Source organism: Lissotriton helveticus, chromosome 6, assembly GCF_964261635.1.
Source record: "Lissotriton helveticus chromosome 6, aLisHel1.1, whole genome shotgun sequence".
Lineage (NCBI taxonomy): Eukaryota > Metazoa > Chordata > Amphibia > Caudata > Salamandridae > Lissotriton > Lissotriton helveticus.
In genome coordinates this window covers 101,744,876-101,761,834 of record NC_136067.1, presented here as the reverse complement: position 1 = coordinate 101,761,834, position 16,959 = coordinate 101,744,876, and the positions used below count along the sequence as shown (strand labels likewise).

At 44.6% G+C, this 16,959-nt stretch overlaps 1 protein-coding gene across 5 annotated transcripts in view; it reads left to right on the top strand.

Annotated features, from left to right (window-relative positions):
- Window positions 1–16,959, top strand: part of LOC144762286 (uncharacterized) — a 729,681-nt gene that overhangs the window by 296,390 nt on the left and 416,332 nt on the right. The window contains exon 1 of one of the 5 annotated variants that reach the window (XM_078647426.1): window positions 522–592. The exons of the other annotated variants lie outside the window; for them this stretch is intronic. The gene's annotated coding sequence lies outside the window, so the exon portion shown is untranslated. Of the gene's footprint in view, window positions 1–521; window positions 593–16,959 lie in introns of those variants that run through there. 5 annotated transcript variants of the gene reach the window in all.

Genomic DNA, 16,959 nt, shown 5'->3' with positions numbered 1-16,959 from the left:
GTTTCTACGTTTTCTGCATTTGTGTTCATTACACTCGAGACATTTTACAATCACCTACTTAATCTACAAAATAAGTTTGCTACTTAATTTAAATCTGGTGCGAGTGTTTCCCTTTTCACATACTGCCTCGTGAAAGAGCCTTCATGGACATTATTCGACATTCAAGGACATTGCTTTCATGTGACTGGATTTATTTGTGATTTTCTACACTATTAATTGCTACCAGGAAACTCGGTACTGTTTCTAAAAACCACACTGTCTCAGCGTTTTTCCTCTAGGTACTCTCACCTTCCTATATGACAATGTCAGTTGGTTGACGGTTGATCAGCAGAGACCTTCTCTCTTCCCGTCTGCCGTCCTTCTAATGACGTGCGAGGAATGCAGTTAGGAGTTAGCGAAGCCTTTCTATGACGTTACGTTTTTCTTCATGCTGCAGTATTCCTTTGTTTTCGTTTCTGACGCTTTGGCCGTGAGCCATCCAGCAGTAACGTGACAGCGTGCTACCATCTCATTTAAAATCTGAGTAGGAAGTTGGAATTCGAGGTTTTATTTTCGACGGTGAAGCCTGTCAGGATCTGATTCTTTCAAAAGAGTGAGTGGCATTATTTTTACTCGTGGACATAAACAGCTTCATACACAGCTTTACAATAAAGGTGCACAAAATCTCCTTTAAAGTAACAGATTTGTCACATTTATCAACAGACCTACACGATTTCTTTCGAAGCTCAATTGACAGTACACAAGTGCTAATGAACGGAATTCAATTTTGCGTTATACTGCCATCTAGTGACTATTAGGAATAGTGAATAGTGAATTGCTAGTTTTAATATGGACTTCAAAGTTGACAAATCGATACATGTGACTTCATACTCTGTGCTTTGCTGTTTAGAATTAATGTGCCTATTTTGAAAAGTTTAATTTTAACAGCTTACAGGGATACTTTCTGTTTACAACTTACGCTGTTTCCTCCTGTTCTACAATGCAAAATATTCAATTCTATTTTCAAGTTACATGCATGCGTTTTATTTTAATTATCAACACATGCATGTGTGCAGTATTCCTGTTTTAGGAACGTGCACGTCAATTTATATCAATGTGCATAACATGCACGTCAATTTATTTCAATATGCATGCATACCAGTAGTTTTCCCAGTTTGGGACTACATCGTGTAGTGCTTTTCGACGTACTCACGTTTATATTCAAATAGTCACGTTCAAGAGATTATCTAATGTTTCAATATGTGACTTTTAAGATTTTCAGATAGTCACGTTCAAGAGAGTAGCTAATGTTTTACAGGTGTTTTACATTGCTGCCTATCAATATTTCAATAATTGACCTTCATAGGTTGTGGATATGGAGAGTTCTCCATCTCAATGTTTTTGAGGATGTAATTTCTATTGCAGCCTTTCAATATTTTAATGTTATTCATTAATAATTTACAGGTTGTTTATATGAAGTTTTTTTTTAAAAATCTCAATATCTATTCAACTTGTCTATTAATGTTGTTGAACAGGGTGGTATGAAAGATCTTGATTTGTTTTTATCTACTTCTGTTTAGTATTTCCATCATATACTCAATATTTCACCTTTTCATACTCTACTTAACTGTGGGTGTGTCTCGAGTGAGTGTTGAGTTGTTCTTTTATTTCTCTTTCTCGTAATTTTCTGTAGGGGAGAATGAAAGCTCTTAATTTTCTTCTGTCCCAGTTTTGCTACCTGTCTGCTCCACGTTTGTGTTTTCATTTGGGAAGAAAGGGAGGGATAGTTTCTATTTATGTCCTTCTGTTTTCCTGTCTCAGTTCTTATTCATGTCCTTGCGCTCTTCTGTCTCACGCCTCTAATCTGTGTGTTCTTTCGCTTTTTGGTTTGTCTTGTGTTTACAGAGTGGGAATGTATCTGATCTTTTTTCGATCTTGTCTTCTCTGTAATTTCTTTGCTTCTTACTGTTCATTTCTTCCTGTCACATCTGTCTGGCCAGTGGGTGTGTCAGCTCGTAATGATTAGTACTTTTTCTTTGATGATTGGTACGCATTTCTTTCATGTTCTTTGTTCCTATGTCCTTTTTCGTTGTCGAAGAAAAGGAGGTATGTTATATTCTACTTTTGTTCAATTCTATGCATGCCTTTATCTACTTCTTGCTTTCTAATGCAATGCCCTTGGAATGCCTCTGCACTGTGATTCTTCATAGAATGTTGGGTGGAGGTTGAAAGAAACACACAGTTGGATGGGGCTGAGCTACCTGCTGGTGGCTCCTGGTGGGTCCTTATTCTAGACTTATACTTGATTACCATATCTTCTCAATAAACACCTCTTGAATACTTCAACTCGACTGGACTAAGTTACAACAATGAGTCAACATGACCTCCAGCAATGTGTGAAAAGATCACACTTCACTGACAGAGGCGGGCGCACACTCATTCCCATTCGAACGGTATGACTGGACAAGCAATTAGTCTGCTTGATACACACGTCTCTCACCTGCCATGAATTAAACTTAATATCCAGGGCTCAGCCTGCGTACATGTGTGGGACGCGAATGTTCTCATTGAAAACGGGCAAAATGTGTTTTCTCAAATGGAACAACAAAACAGAATGGCAGGCACTTTTGTTAAGGGAATTTCGGTGGGAACCGAAAGTTTGATACGCTTCAAGCGTATGTGGCGTACCTTCGTGTCCTGAAGCAGCGGACGGCACGTTTGTTGCAAGTACGAGTCGTACTTGGAATCCTCGCATGCGGTGCGGCTTCGGGGGCTGGAGAGTGCTGGCTGTACTTTGCAGGGTACGAGCTAGCTGTCCCGGGGCGGCTTGAAGGCAGTGACAATGTGGCTCGATGGGAGAAAGGATAGCACAGTGCGAGGCGGCCCAATCAGATGTAAGCCCCGTCCTTTTCAGACTGGGGGCGTGTTTTTTAGGTTTGAGTGACTGATGACGTCACAGATAGATAGAAAGAACCTAAAAAACACGCTCTTGAATCCGAGAAAGACTGGGCCTAAAGGGAGTGACGCCCCTCTCCTCCAATGGCTGGCCAGCATTTACGAGGCCAGCCAATGGAGAAGAGGGGCGGGTTCAAGCCCCCTACACTAAGAAACATAACATCTCGGAGCTCCGCCCACTGCTTACGCAGTGCGATGGAGTCCTCAACCTAAATGTATATGTAAATCACATATGAATAGCTCCACATGTGTGTATGCACATATATCATTTTTTCTCACACCGATGCAGCCCCAAAACTGAGGCTAAACAATGTAATTACTCATACATGCACTGAAATTAGCAAGGAAATAAAAAAACACATTAGATCAAATAGCCCTTGAACTTTGTGTTTTAATGAGCAAAAACACTAATAAATCCAGAAAATTGCTAATAAATAGACATTGTTAGCCACAGGCTGCATTGAAAAGCAATAGCATAGAAAATGAAAGCATTTTCAAGACAATCAATGAAAATGCAATAGGTCTCGCAATAGAAAAGTTTGAACTTTTGGTGTTGCAAATGTAATTTTTTTTTGTTTATATTTTTTCAAATTATAAAAGTATTAATTTTGTTTTTTGTAAAGTGAATAGTTATAAATCTACCAAATGTTACATTTATAGCATTAGTAAAGTTACATGTTTAGTTTTGTCCTTTTTTACATGTAAAAACTTTTACCATTAAAAATTAAAAACATTAGGTCACTATCCTTTATTTATAACATTTTACACAAAATTGTGAGTTTGCACATCAATACATGTAAAAAAGGACAAAACTAAACATGTAACTTTACTAATGCTATAAATGTATTATTTGGTAGATTTATAACTATTCACTTTACAAAAAAACAAAATTAATACTTTTATAATTTGAAAAAATATAAACAAAAAAACACCAAAAGGTCAAACTTTTCTATTGCAAGACCTATTGCATTTTCAATGCTTGTTTTTATTTGAAAACACACTGTGCGAGGTCTGCGTGATGACGCATTTGTTCAGTGATGTATCTCATGAGGATTCCTACCGGTTTGTGATCCAAAATAGAGTCCTATAGGAGTGTGATTGGGTCTGCGTAAGAGTGCCGTAGGTCTTTGCCGACCACTTCCTTTAACGTGGGTAAACTGTTGTTGCCCTGCCTCTTGCGTCGTGTTATGAGGAGGCCTATCGTGGTCCTAGATGCGGTTTTTATGCTGTGAGGACGTCATGCGGTCCCACTAATGTGTTGTGCATACAATCTGTGAGGGATGAGGGCACGAAGAGTACATTGGCCATGGAGGCAAAGGCGCTTTACCAACTAAGTCTCTCCCTCATGTTCCTAGAGGAGGTCGTCTTCGGGACACAAGACTCCGGAGGGAGTTCATCAACCCTCGGCGCAGTCCCAATCCACAGCGTTTAAGCACACCACGACGTCGAGTTTGCCAAATCTGTCGTCCGGTCATAGGCCTCGGTCGCAACAGAGGTCTTCAATTTCGGCTTCAGCTGCGGAAGGAGAATCCGTCTTAGGGAGAAGGTCTAGATAGATAGAACATTCTCCAGTGACTATGAGCCATGCTGCGAAAAGGAAGAGGGTTTCAGAGGATCGTGCTTCTCGGAGCCACACCAGATCTCTTTCTAGGCTCCCTTCAAAAGGAAACACGTCTCCAGTGAGCCTGTCATCATCCTCTTCAGGCTCTCGTTCTTCTCACCGTAATAGAGCGCCAGATGTGGTCATCTATTCCTCCGACAGTGAGAGGTCAAGGCATTCTCCTGCACGTTCGTGGCATGAAGAGACGGATTTACCACCCCCAGCACGTTCACCAGCGAGGGAGCACACACAGAAGTTGCCTCCCATCAGGCTATCTCCAAGATGGTATAGGCCTCTTCATCACTGGGCTCCAGACAAGGAAACAGTGGCCAGGATGCAAGCGGATCAAGTTTTGCAGCCCAGAGAACGATCACGCTCCCAGGTGCGCTCCAATCTACTACAGTCAAGGACTAGGAGCAGGAGACGGTAACGTAGATCTCCAACTACTTCTTCGTCTTCCCCGACCCGCTCTCATAGAGATTATTCTCCGACTTTGACGGACAGTCCTCCATTGAGAATATCTCCAATAGACGATATTTTTACTTTTCAAGACATTTTGGGCAGAGGGGCTCTGAAACTGGGAGTGCCCGTCATATGACAACTCCCCAAGTCAAGACCTCGGTGATCTTTGAAACTTTGCATCACAGGTCTGCACCCAAGCCTCTGTTACCCGGGATTATAGATCACGTGATGGAGGTATTACTCACTCTAGCGACGATAAATGCCGCCCCAGCGAGGATTCTCAAAAAGTACCACTCGCCAGAAGGGGATCCTCTTTTCCTCAGGGCCGATCCACCACCGGACTCGGTGATTATAGCAGCGGCGAGAAAATCCAGTGCGGTAGCTTTCTCCTCCACAGTGCCTCCGGATAAGGAAAGCAAATCTCAGGATTGGTGGGGAAGAGGAGTCTGTAACACCTCAGCCTCATTTCTCAAGGTCTCAAATGCGGAAGCCCTTCTGGGGCGTTATGACGGATCCCTGTGGGATTCTCTGCAGTGTTTTGTCGAAAAACTCCCGCAAGACCAAAAGGATTTTGGGGAGATTCTTTTGGAGGGCAGCCAGGTCTCCAATCAAATCATCGTCGCCGCAGCAGACTGAGCTACCTTCGCAGCGCATGGCTATGCGCATGGGATATCTGCCAGGAGGTCCTCCTGGCTGCGCCTTACAGCCTTAAAACCAGAGGCTCAGGCTAGAATCCTGAACATGCCTTTTTCAGAAACATCTTTGTTTGGGGCAAGTACTGATGAGGAAATGCAGCGAATGAAGTCAGAGTTGGACACTCTTAAAGCTGTAGGGCTTGAGAAGAAGAAAGAATTTCGGAGGAAGTATTGCTCCTACAATAAGGGCTCTTCTAAACATAGGGTTCAAACCCCTCACTTGCAGAAGGGTCAGGACCAACAGGGGCAGCAGAAGTCTCAGTTCTGTAGTAGGGGATCTCTGTGTATAGTCATAATCTAGTGAATAGTCCCGCCCATGTGCGTGGACCCCGGCAATCAAAAATAATCTCTTAAGTTGTCAGAAAATTGCAGAACTGCAAAGACACTTAAGAGAACATTTAAAGACAAATAATGCAGCCTATATCCACAGGCTACACTGTCCAGTACTTCAACTAGAAATTCCACCAAAAATCCACAAACAGCAAAGCCTGTCCAGATTCCCTTGTTTTTACTGCAAAAACCCCTCAGAATGATAGAGAGGAAGACCTGGACAGACAAGCCCCATAGGCTGCCATTATGTGGCTTAAATAGGATACTGTGCCTTTAAGAGAACCTTCCAGAACCTTCTCTCAGTATCCCAGAATGCATAGCAGGTCCAACTTACTTTCAGTTCTTTTTGAAGGCGTAAAACGCCAGACCTGTCGCATTCCTTAAGGAACATTTCTCTCCACCGGGGAGGCGGGAGGGCGCTTATGACTATAACAGAGATACCCCTACTACAGAACTGGACAGAAACTACTCCTTCTGTAGTAGGGGATCTCTGTGTATAGTCATAATCTAGTGAATAGAATGGCAAGCCCATCCCCACACCAAAGCGGCGGTGGAGAAAAGAGAATTAACGCCACTATTGTGCGAACAGATTTCGCAGCGAAGCCTGCCCAACCTGAGTGTCTGCCCTGGCATCAGTGTCCAGGCAGTAATGCTCAGCAAAGGTATGAACCGACTTCCAAGTGGCCGCCTTGCAGATTTCTGCAATCGGAACATTACGGAGCAAATTTTCTCTTAAGTGTCTTTGCAGTTCTGCAATTTTCTGACAACTTAAGAGATTATTTTTGATTGCCGGGGTCCACGCACATGGGCGGGACTATTCACTAGATTATGACTATAACAGAGATACCCCTACTACAGAACTGGAGTTACAGGACAGAAACTACTCCTTCAGAGGCAGGCACAATTCCAGAGGAGGTGGAAATCAGCACCAGGGCAACAATTCCAACAAGTCCCAGTCCAAGCAATGAGTCCTTCCTTTCCCCAGCACTGTTGACCACTACAGTGGGGGGAAGCATCGCACATCATATGACAGAGTGGCAAAGCATTACACAAGACCAATGGGTGTTGACTACACTTCAGAATGGATACTGTCTTCGTTTCAAACACCTGCCTCCACCCGTTCCTCCAATGCCAACATCAAATCATCAGCTAAACCTTTTGAAAAAAGAAGTAGCTATCCTCCTCAAAGTCAGCCATCGAGAGGGTGCCAATCGCTCAAAGGGGTAAAGGAGTGCACTCCCGATATTTTCTGGTCAGAAAAAAGGGCCAAAAGACTGAATACAGACCCATTCTGGACTTGAGAGCACTCAACCTGCATATCAAGAAGGAAAGGTTTCGCATGTTGGCGCTTCATCAAATATATCCACATCTCAGGAGGGGAGATTGGGTGTGTTCGCTGGACCTACAAGATGCCTACTTTCATGTCCCGATACACCACAATCACAGAAGATTCCTTCGGTTCCGGGTGGGGACCTCTCACTACTTGTTCAAGGTTCTTCCGTTTGGGTTGAAGGCAGCTCCCGGAGTATTCACAAAGTGTGTCGCAGTGGTAGCAGGCGCACTACGCCGCAGGAGGGTCTTCGTATACCCATATCTGGACGATTGTCTATTGAAAGATCCCTCCCCAGACAGTGTAAGAAATCAATTCTTCAGCAAGTCAGTCTCTCAGTCCACCCAGAAGATTCACTACCTAGGAGCTCTGCTAGACTCTGAGGTAGGAAAAGTGTTTCCTTCAGAGGAGAGACCGTATTCTATAATTCAGAAGTGTCAGCTGCTTCTTCGCAACAAAGTTCAGAAAGTGCGAAAAATTGCCTCCCTTCTAGGGTCGATGACTTCATGCATTTTTCTGGTCCCAAATGCCAGGCTTCGGATGCGTCCTCTTCAGCAGGATCTGGAGGACAAGTGGGACGAACAGTCAGCTCACTGGGACGACCAGATTGCTCTGTCAGAAACAGCTTGAGCCTCCATTCCGTGGTGGACAAAGAAGCAGAATATGCAGGTGGGAGTTCTGTTCCATCAACCTCCTCTTGCACAGACGTTCATCACTGATGCTTCTCTGCAAGGCTGGGGGGCACACATGGGTCATCTCCAAGTGCAAGGTCTGTGGTCCCCCAAGGAATGTACTTACCACATCAACATGTTGGAGTTGAGAGCAGTCCACCTAGCTCTCAAAGCGTTCCTGCCCTCGATTCAAGAAACATCAGTATTAGTACAAACGGACAACACCACCACGAAGTACTACTTGAACAAGCAGGGGGGAACATGCTCACGGACTCTTTCATTGGAAGCCCAGTGCATCTGGCACTGGCTTCTGGCTCGCAAGTTGTCAGTCACAGCAGTCCACCTCCCAGGAGAACAGAATGTGAGGGCAGACGCGCTAAGTCGGCACTACGAAGACCGAGAAGACTGGGTTCTCAACGACGAGGTAGTCGAAGACATCTTCCAGGTTTGGGGTCGTCCCACCTTAGAACTGTTCACGGACGACGAAAACACCAAATGCCGAGACTTCGCCTCAAGATTTTACCGTCCAGTATCGTAAGGGAATGTCCTTTTGATAGACTGGTCAGGGGAATTTGTGTACGCCTTTCCACTCCTTCCGTTGATCCCGAAGGTGGTGAGCAAGCTGACACACTCGTGCGCAACGATGATCCTCATTGCCCCCGACTGTCCGAGGCAATGGTGGTACACGGACCTGCTTCACCTGTCAGTGACTCCTCACAAGAGGCTGCCATGCAGACCTGATCTGTTATCCAAAGTGAACGGGAGGATTCATCATCCCAACCTTCCGTCACTGAGCTTGGCAGCATGGCTCCTGAGGTCATACAATACGGCCATCCAGGATTGCCTCAGGACTCCATGGCCATCCTGAAGGAAGCGAGACGTCCTTCCAAAAGACATTCTTAAGCCTGCAAATGGAAGCGCTTCTATATGTGGTCTATGCAGAATGGTCATCATCCTATTAAGGGTCAGGAAGAAGTCGTTCTTCCATATTTAATGTATCTAGTTAAAGCAGGTCTAAAGTTTAATTCTATTAAGGTGCATTTAGCTGCTATTACAGCTTATAGGCGATCACCTTCACAACCTTCTTTTTCCAGCTGTAAAGGACTTCCTGCAAGGGTTGAAAAAAGTGTACCCTCCAGTGTGCCCTCAATCTCCGCCCTGGGAGCTGAACCTGGTGCTATCAAAATTAATGGACCCCCCTTTTGAGCCCATTCATAAAGCTACTTTGCTACCAAAAAAGCAGCTTTCCAGGAAACATGCTGCAATCACGTCAGCTCGTAGGGTGAATGAAATTCAAGCTCTCTGTTCTAAGGAACCCTATACTGTGTTTCACTTTAATAGAGTAGTACTGAGGACACATCCGTCTTTTCTTCCTAAGGTGGTTTCAGGTTTCATGTAAATCGGACCATTTCTCTGCCCACCTTCTTTCCCAGTCTCTCTACTCCAGCTGAGAGGGTTTTGCATTCTTTGGACCTGAAAAGGGTATTAAAATTCTATCTGGATAGGTCCAAGTCTATACGCAAGTCTGATCAACTATCTGTCAACTATGGATCGATCAGACCAGGTTATGCAGCCTCGAAACGTTCTATTTCAAGATGGATAGTTTTGTGTATCAAGCTTGCCTACCAATTGGCGCAGAAGACTCTAGGGTTTTCTCCCAAGGCACATTCCACCAGAGGTAGAGCTGCGACTGCAGCTTTTCTCCATAATGTGCCCATGTCTGAGATCTGTAAGGCGGTGACCTGGAGGTCCGTCCATACATTTACCAGACCTTACTGTCTTGATTCTGACATTAGAGCAGATACCCAGGTAGGCCAGGCCTCCTTGCGGAATTTGTTTAACGGCTGAGTTCTCGGCTGTTGCAATTGTTTTGGTTGGGTCATGTATTTCTCATTTACCTGCAGGTGGTTGATGGGCTTGCTATTCTATTCAGTGCTTATGACTATTGATGAGGATCCCCTGGAAGAGAAGGATAAGTTACTTACCTGTAATCCTAGTTCTCTTCCAGGGGTATCCTCATCAAAGTCATAAGCAACCCACCCGCCTCCCCAGGTAAATGAGATTTGTGTGTTTCTGGCTTATGGTTGAGCCCTGACATCAGGGTTATGCAAAGAACAACTGACCTAACTGTCACCCCTGAGTCATGATGGGAACCCAGGGGTCTTGACTACCTTAAAGGCACGGTGCCAGTTTTTGTTGAAAATGCTTTCATTTTCTATGCTATTGCTTTTCAATGCAGCCTGTGGCTAACAATGTCTATTTATTGGCAATTTTCAGGATTTATGAGTGTTTTTGCTCATTAAAACACAAAGTTCAAGGGCTATTTGATCTACTGTGTTTTTTATTTCCTTGCTAATTTCAGTGCATGTATGAGTAATTACATTGTTTAGCCTCAATATTGGGGCTGCATTGGTGTCAGAAAAATGATTTATGTGCATACACATATGTGGAGCTATTTATATGTGATTTACATGTATATTTGTATATTGTTTCTGGGGTCCCCGCACGTGGGCGGGAATATTCTGTGCTTATGACTTTGATGAGGATACCCCTGGAAGAGAACTAGGATTACAGGTAAGTAACTTATCCATGTATGTATATACATATAAATGTGTGTATGTGTGTGTGTACGTGGGTGTGTGTGTGTATATGTGTGTATATGTGTATGTGTATATATGTGTATGTATGTGTATGTATATATGTGTGTGTGGTGTGTGTGTATATATGTGTATATATATGTATATGTGTGTGTATGTATATGTGTGTGTGTATATATATGTGTGTGTGTATGTATATGTGTATATATGTGTATATATGTGTATAAGTATTTAAATGTGTATGTGTGAACAGGCAGAGAGCACGCATACAGAACTGCAGAGTAAAAAGAACCACCAACGTGTTTCGGCTGTTACAGCAGCCTTTATCAATCTAGTTTGGCGCTGCTTTAACAACAACTTTTATAGTGACCAAATCATGAACATCGAAAAAATATACCTCATAGTGAATAACATCAAGTGTATCCTACATCAAATGTGCCAATAGAACAGATTTTGTGATTTAAAAAAAATGCAAATCACAGCAATAAAAATTATGATACAACCGGACTGGCTATTTATTTATTTATTTTATAAAGTTTTATATAGCATACTTAAAATGTGTTTGCATGCTTATGCACTAATTACTAAGTGCAATGACTGAAAGCCAGCCGAGAAGAAAATGTATAATTATTGCACGCTATTTTATAGAGCATAACACTAGAATATAAAGAAATTGATGACAAAGTTCAAAAGAACAGCAAGACGCCATCCTATAATATTTCACGCATTCAAAAGTGCCGTAAATGATAGAACTCAAAGACAAACTGTAGTGGGAGGATGCACGCATTAGCTGCTCGGTATGTATCATGCAAAATGCACTTAGTAAATTACGGCTGGAACTGGCAGCTCCCATAGTATGACAGCTCCCATAGTACGACAGTTCATCTATCATGCAGAGTGTAATTGACAAGACCAACTGGAGCCAATAACTTGCACCTCAGTGGAACATTTCCCACAGTTAACTGTCTGAGAGAACCCGATGGGTAGTGTCTCTTAAGCCCCCAAAGTCTTCCGGAATACAATACAATAACAATTAACTCGCAAATGAGTTCAATACTACCGTAAGTCCGAAAGCAGATTCACAGCAATGCAGAGCAAATCCTCACGTCGTGTTGGGAGATAATGAGTAAATAGCAGTTCAGGTTCCCCGCACTGATGCGGAGCAAACGTGGGGTTGGGGAAGGCCATATGGAAACTAAAATTATTCTAGCTTAGCAGTCCTCAGCATTAGGCATTGGCTGTCACGGTGCCTAGTCACCAGAACTCTGTCAGTAATCCGAGTCGGAATGCAGGACGGGAAGGAAAGATTCTGTGTGTGTGTGCATGGCGTAGTTGTAGGTATTTATAGAATTGGTGTAGGAAAGTAGGATCCGCTTTCATGGTTACCCCCACTTTGTGCTTGCTGTATTTGTTTACTAGTCTGCTGGGATCCTGCTCATCAGGACCCCAATCATTGTGCTTCTTCCCTAAATTTGACCATGGTAAGTACTGTTGTACATCCACAGTTAGCTACTGAAGTACCCTGGTAAGTCCCTAGTATATGGTGCTAAGGTACCCAGGGCATTGGTACACCAGCGGTCTCCCTTGGACTGTAGCATGTATTGTGCTGCCCATGGGAGCCCACTCAAACTGTGCCTACAGGCCTGCCGTTGCAGCCTGTTTGAGTTGGTGCTTGCACCCCTCATGACAGATATACGTTTCCTTATATCTGAGGTCACTACACTTAAAGCCTATAAGTCCCCCCTAAGGCAGGCTCTTCAGTCCTGAGAGCAGGATGCTTTGTTACAAGTGTGAGGGTGCCCCTTCATGAGCAGGACCTCCCTATAAACCCCAGAGTTGATCCTCCTGGCTTTGTAAGAGCGGTAAGCTATTTTAATACATACAGTGGACATCAGTCAATATGAGATGCCTAACAATACAGTGGCTTTGGTATCAAACATGTTGGAATCATACCCCAAACACAGATTCCATTGTTGAAAGTATGATCCCATGTACTGGGGGGATCCCTTAGGGTACCCCCATACGTCCGGTAACAGCCTTCCAGGGTCTGCCAGCAAGCTAGTGCAGCTGCTGACCCCAGAAGTGTTTCTTCCCTCCTGATGCTGAGCCAAGCTTGAGCAGGGGAAGGTAGAACAATAGGTTTCCTGTCACAGGGCGGTGTGACCACCTCCCAGACATGACTTAGTCTATTGGGTTGGGGTGGGCGCCCTTTGCCAACACCACTAGACTGCTTTGAAGGCAGATTTTGGGTCCTCCTTGCATACTTCAGATTGAACAGTTCAGGGGATCCCTTGGCTTTCACTCTCATGCGAAAGTGGAAAAAGGACATGGGAGTATCCTTCCCTCTGTCCAGCCTCTCCTTTGGGAGAGACCACTGAGTTGTCCTAACCCCTTTCCTGGGGTAATGAAGGACTAAACTATGGGTGGGTCCTCAGATTTGTCATGGGACAAGACTCGAGCCTGAAACCATGTCACTCTTCGACCGTCTGGATACTTGGGCTTCGCCTGGAACCGAGAGTGCATCAAGGAAGACTCATGCTGCTCCTGGTCTTGCTGTTCTGCTAGTCTTCTTTGTCGTGCTTCTTCCAGAATCTTCAATATACATGTAGGCATCTGACTCTCCTGCTTGTGGTGAGTTCCTTGGACCTTGCTGTTCCCAACCTTGCTCCCTTCTTCGTTCTCCAATACAGTTGCAGCTGCAAAGGCTTGTTGGTGCTCCCACTGGGCAGCGACACCCTCGTTCTCGACTTGTGACGTGGGACAGCTCGTGCACGGCTCCTGATCTTCCTCAGTGTTGCCTGTTCCTCACAGCTGCAGCAACAAGGTCCCCGTCAACACTTCTGAACCGTCCAACATCGGTGGGCATTGCTCTTCCATGCCTCCTGGTCACCTTGAGTGGCATAGACTCTGTCCCCTCTACTTACAGGTTCTTCACTTCAAGAAACCACCCTTGGATTCTGCCGGATTCTTTCTTACACAATCTTCTCTAGCGGCATCTTTCCTGAAGTTCTCCATTGTGGTCTACGGCGGTTTTTGATGTCACTTCTCACCTATGTACGTGGCTTCCCTGGTGTAGATATCCTGGTTCCTGGGGTATCCACGGATGGGGTGACTATATAACCTTCTGTCTTCCATGTGGTTTCTTCAGGGTCCACTGGGAAGGGTCCTTCATCTTTAAAAATAACTGCAACTGTGACTTCCCTGTTTACTTTTATAGGATCCATGACTGTGTTTCCACTCTGCACACAGGCTCCATGGGCTTCCTGGGTACTTACATTCACTCCGCTCCTCTGAGTCTCCTGGTCCAAGTCCCGACTTCAGTCGTGGTTCGCTTTCCACTACTTTTGTATATGGTTGGGTCTCACCCTGGAGACCACTGTATTTTGTACTTATTTACCTATTTGTAATTTAAGTATTGTATATTTTTGTTGATATAACTGGGTAGGAGATATACCAGTGAGTGTTGTGTAATATATAGACATATTTTTATGTATACACTGTGTGATGCTTTTTCATTTAACCTACACTACACAATTAGATTGGTAAAATAAGCTGTTTAACAATACTTCAAGATTAGCCTAAAGGCTTCTCTCCACAGCTACCACTTTGAGAACTTTAAAAGTTTATCATAAACCACTAAAGTCACCAAGAGGATTGCCTGAATTAGTGCAAGGTGCTTCACTTCAATAAGTGTGCACCATATACTATGCCAGCCTCCTACAATTGGGATCTGTGTAGCTTCATGTCCATCTGTAGTTCCACAAATGCTTTTATTTCGTAGCCATTTCATACGTCTCCTAGTCTAGTAATGCCAATAAGGTTCGAGCAGCGAATTCCTTTTAGTCGGGCTGTTTGTTGAAGACATATGCTATGCCACCGTGAGTTTCCTGTGTGGGTTTGCATACACACTGTATTCAATGGAGAGTGGCTCTCCAACATAAGAGGGGCACTCGTGTCACTTACCAGGTTGTTCTAGAGAGCACGTCCCCACATGGTAATACTTCCGTTTTTGGGGACGGAGTAGAGAGACTTCCAGTCAGAAGGCGGGCCCCTCATGGCCTCCAAATAAATAGTTGTTAATCACCCGAATCTGGGGTGCCCAGTAGTAGAGGCGTGGGTCGGCCATGCCCATTCCTCCATCATATGTGGATTGTGTACATTTATGAAAGGTGATCTTATGGGTTTTGTTTCCCCAAACGAAAACTCGTACCTTTGTGGCGAGTGGTTTAAGCTAAGTGTGTGGTATGAGAAAAGGGATGTTTTGCTAAATGAAAAGGAGTCTCTGTAGCATTATCATTTTAAAAAGGGAATCTTGCCCAAGGATATTGAGGGAAGTTTTCACATTTAATCAGTGCATGTGCATGCCTGCAAGGAGTTGAGGGTAAGTTTCCCAGATAGCCCTAGCTCCAAGGCAATGTGGATGCCAAGATATTGGCGATGGAATATCAGGAGTTTGGAACTGCCAGGCAACTGTTGAATTGTTGCCCTTAAGCACGCCCAGGAGCTATTTGGTCCAGTTGACCCAAAGAACCAAGTCCTCCTAGAGGTGCAATATCTGAAGCAGGTATGGGCCAGAGACAAGTGGGTGACACATGAAAAGGAGGACACCATCTTTATATAGATCTATACAATATTTGAAGCTGCTGCACCAGCAAAATCCCCAAATTACGCATTGCACAGGATCCATTCCGCAAGTGGCTTGTTTGCGAAAGTAAAAAGCAGTGATGAGAGGGGGCATCCCTGTCTGGTACCTTGGCCGGTAAGGAATGCGGGAGAAGGGATACCATTGACTCTCACTGGAGCTCGAGGCTGGGCATTGAGTATTTTGACGGACCTGGAAGAGGAATGACAAGTTCAGTGAGTTGAAGGCCTTTTCAAAGTCCAGTATTAGGAGTACGGCGGGGTCAGGAGAGTGTGGTAGTGCTTAAGTGCAGTGTGCACTTTGTTAATGTAGTGACTGGTGCTGCAGTGAGGCATGAAGCTGCACTGATTGGGGTAAAGGAGCGCATAGATCGTAGGCTGCAACCTATTGGGCAGTATTTTAGCGTAGATCTTCAGCTCGGTATTGATCAGCAGGATTGGGTGGTTGGAGGAGCAGTCTTCTGGGGGTTCCCTGTCTTGTGGATAACAAGAATGGTGGCTAGATCTAATTATGGTGGGAACTGACCGGTCTCTATGGTTTCAAGATTGAGATTAAGGAGGTGCGGGACAAGCACGGTTTTGAACTTAAAGTAGTATTCAGCCAAGAAACTGTCTGGCCTGGTGTTTTTGCTGGTGGTAAGTCTGCAATAGAAGCAGCGACTGCGGTCAGAGTGATCGGTTGGTCAAGAGCCATTTTGTCCGTTGCTGGGAGGGCAGCAAGGGAGATATTGGTAATGAAGGAGTGAGCGGATTTGCACTGGGCACGCTGGTGTTGTGTAAATAATTTACTGTACTATGAGGCGTAGGTGGCTGCGACCTCTGCAGACTTGTCAAGTGAGTTGAACCCTGCTCCTCACCCTGTCCCCAGGGGCCACAAATTCTTGGGCTCAAGTAGCTGTGTCTCGGGTTGCCAGCCAGTGAAGCCGTTTACTAGTCTTATCACCCCGTTCATAGACTCTTGCTTGTGTAGCAATGTAGTGCTTCTTCCCCTCTTCCAGACAGAGTTGTTAGCCTCAAGGTCATCTATCCACTAGAGCTTAATTCTAGATTGCCCATTCACGTAGGCCCTCGCTTTGCCTTATAAGGTCACTTCCCTGGCTGCCCGCAAGGTCCCATAGGCTTCCACGGAGCCCTAATTAAGCTTAAAGTAAGCGGTCCATTCTTGTAGCAGTTGTCGAGAGCATTGAGGGTCTATCCCAATTGTAGCCGCCATGTCTGTGCCTGGCATGAAAAACGAGTCAATTCTAGAGAAGCAGCCATGGGCTGCTGAGGCATATGTATATCCATGCTCTCGAGAGTGCCACGTCCTCCAAACATCACATAGGCTAAGGGTTGTTGGCCCACTCTGTTGAAGGGTGGAGAGGTCTAGGTTTCAGTCTTCTCTTCCATCGCCCATTCTCAAGCCATTTTGGGAGTGTCAGAAAAGAAGTAGTGGGAGTTGTGAATTACCTTGAGGCCTACTGGAAATGACAGCATGTAGATGAAACCCACGCTTTCAGTTTCTGTCTAACAGCGTCAAATGAGTCCCTCTGCTTCTAAACCAGTCTGTTATAATCCAACAATGCAAGGTACAGGATGATTGGTATGGAAATGGTCCTCTTTCCTTGGCTTCTCTGAAGATAGTGTATCTTTCTTTATGGTTAAGGATCTTGGCAATGAGAACTCTTTAATGCTATCATGGGGTCTGGGGTGTTTGCCA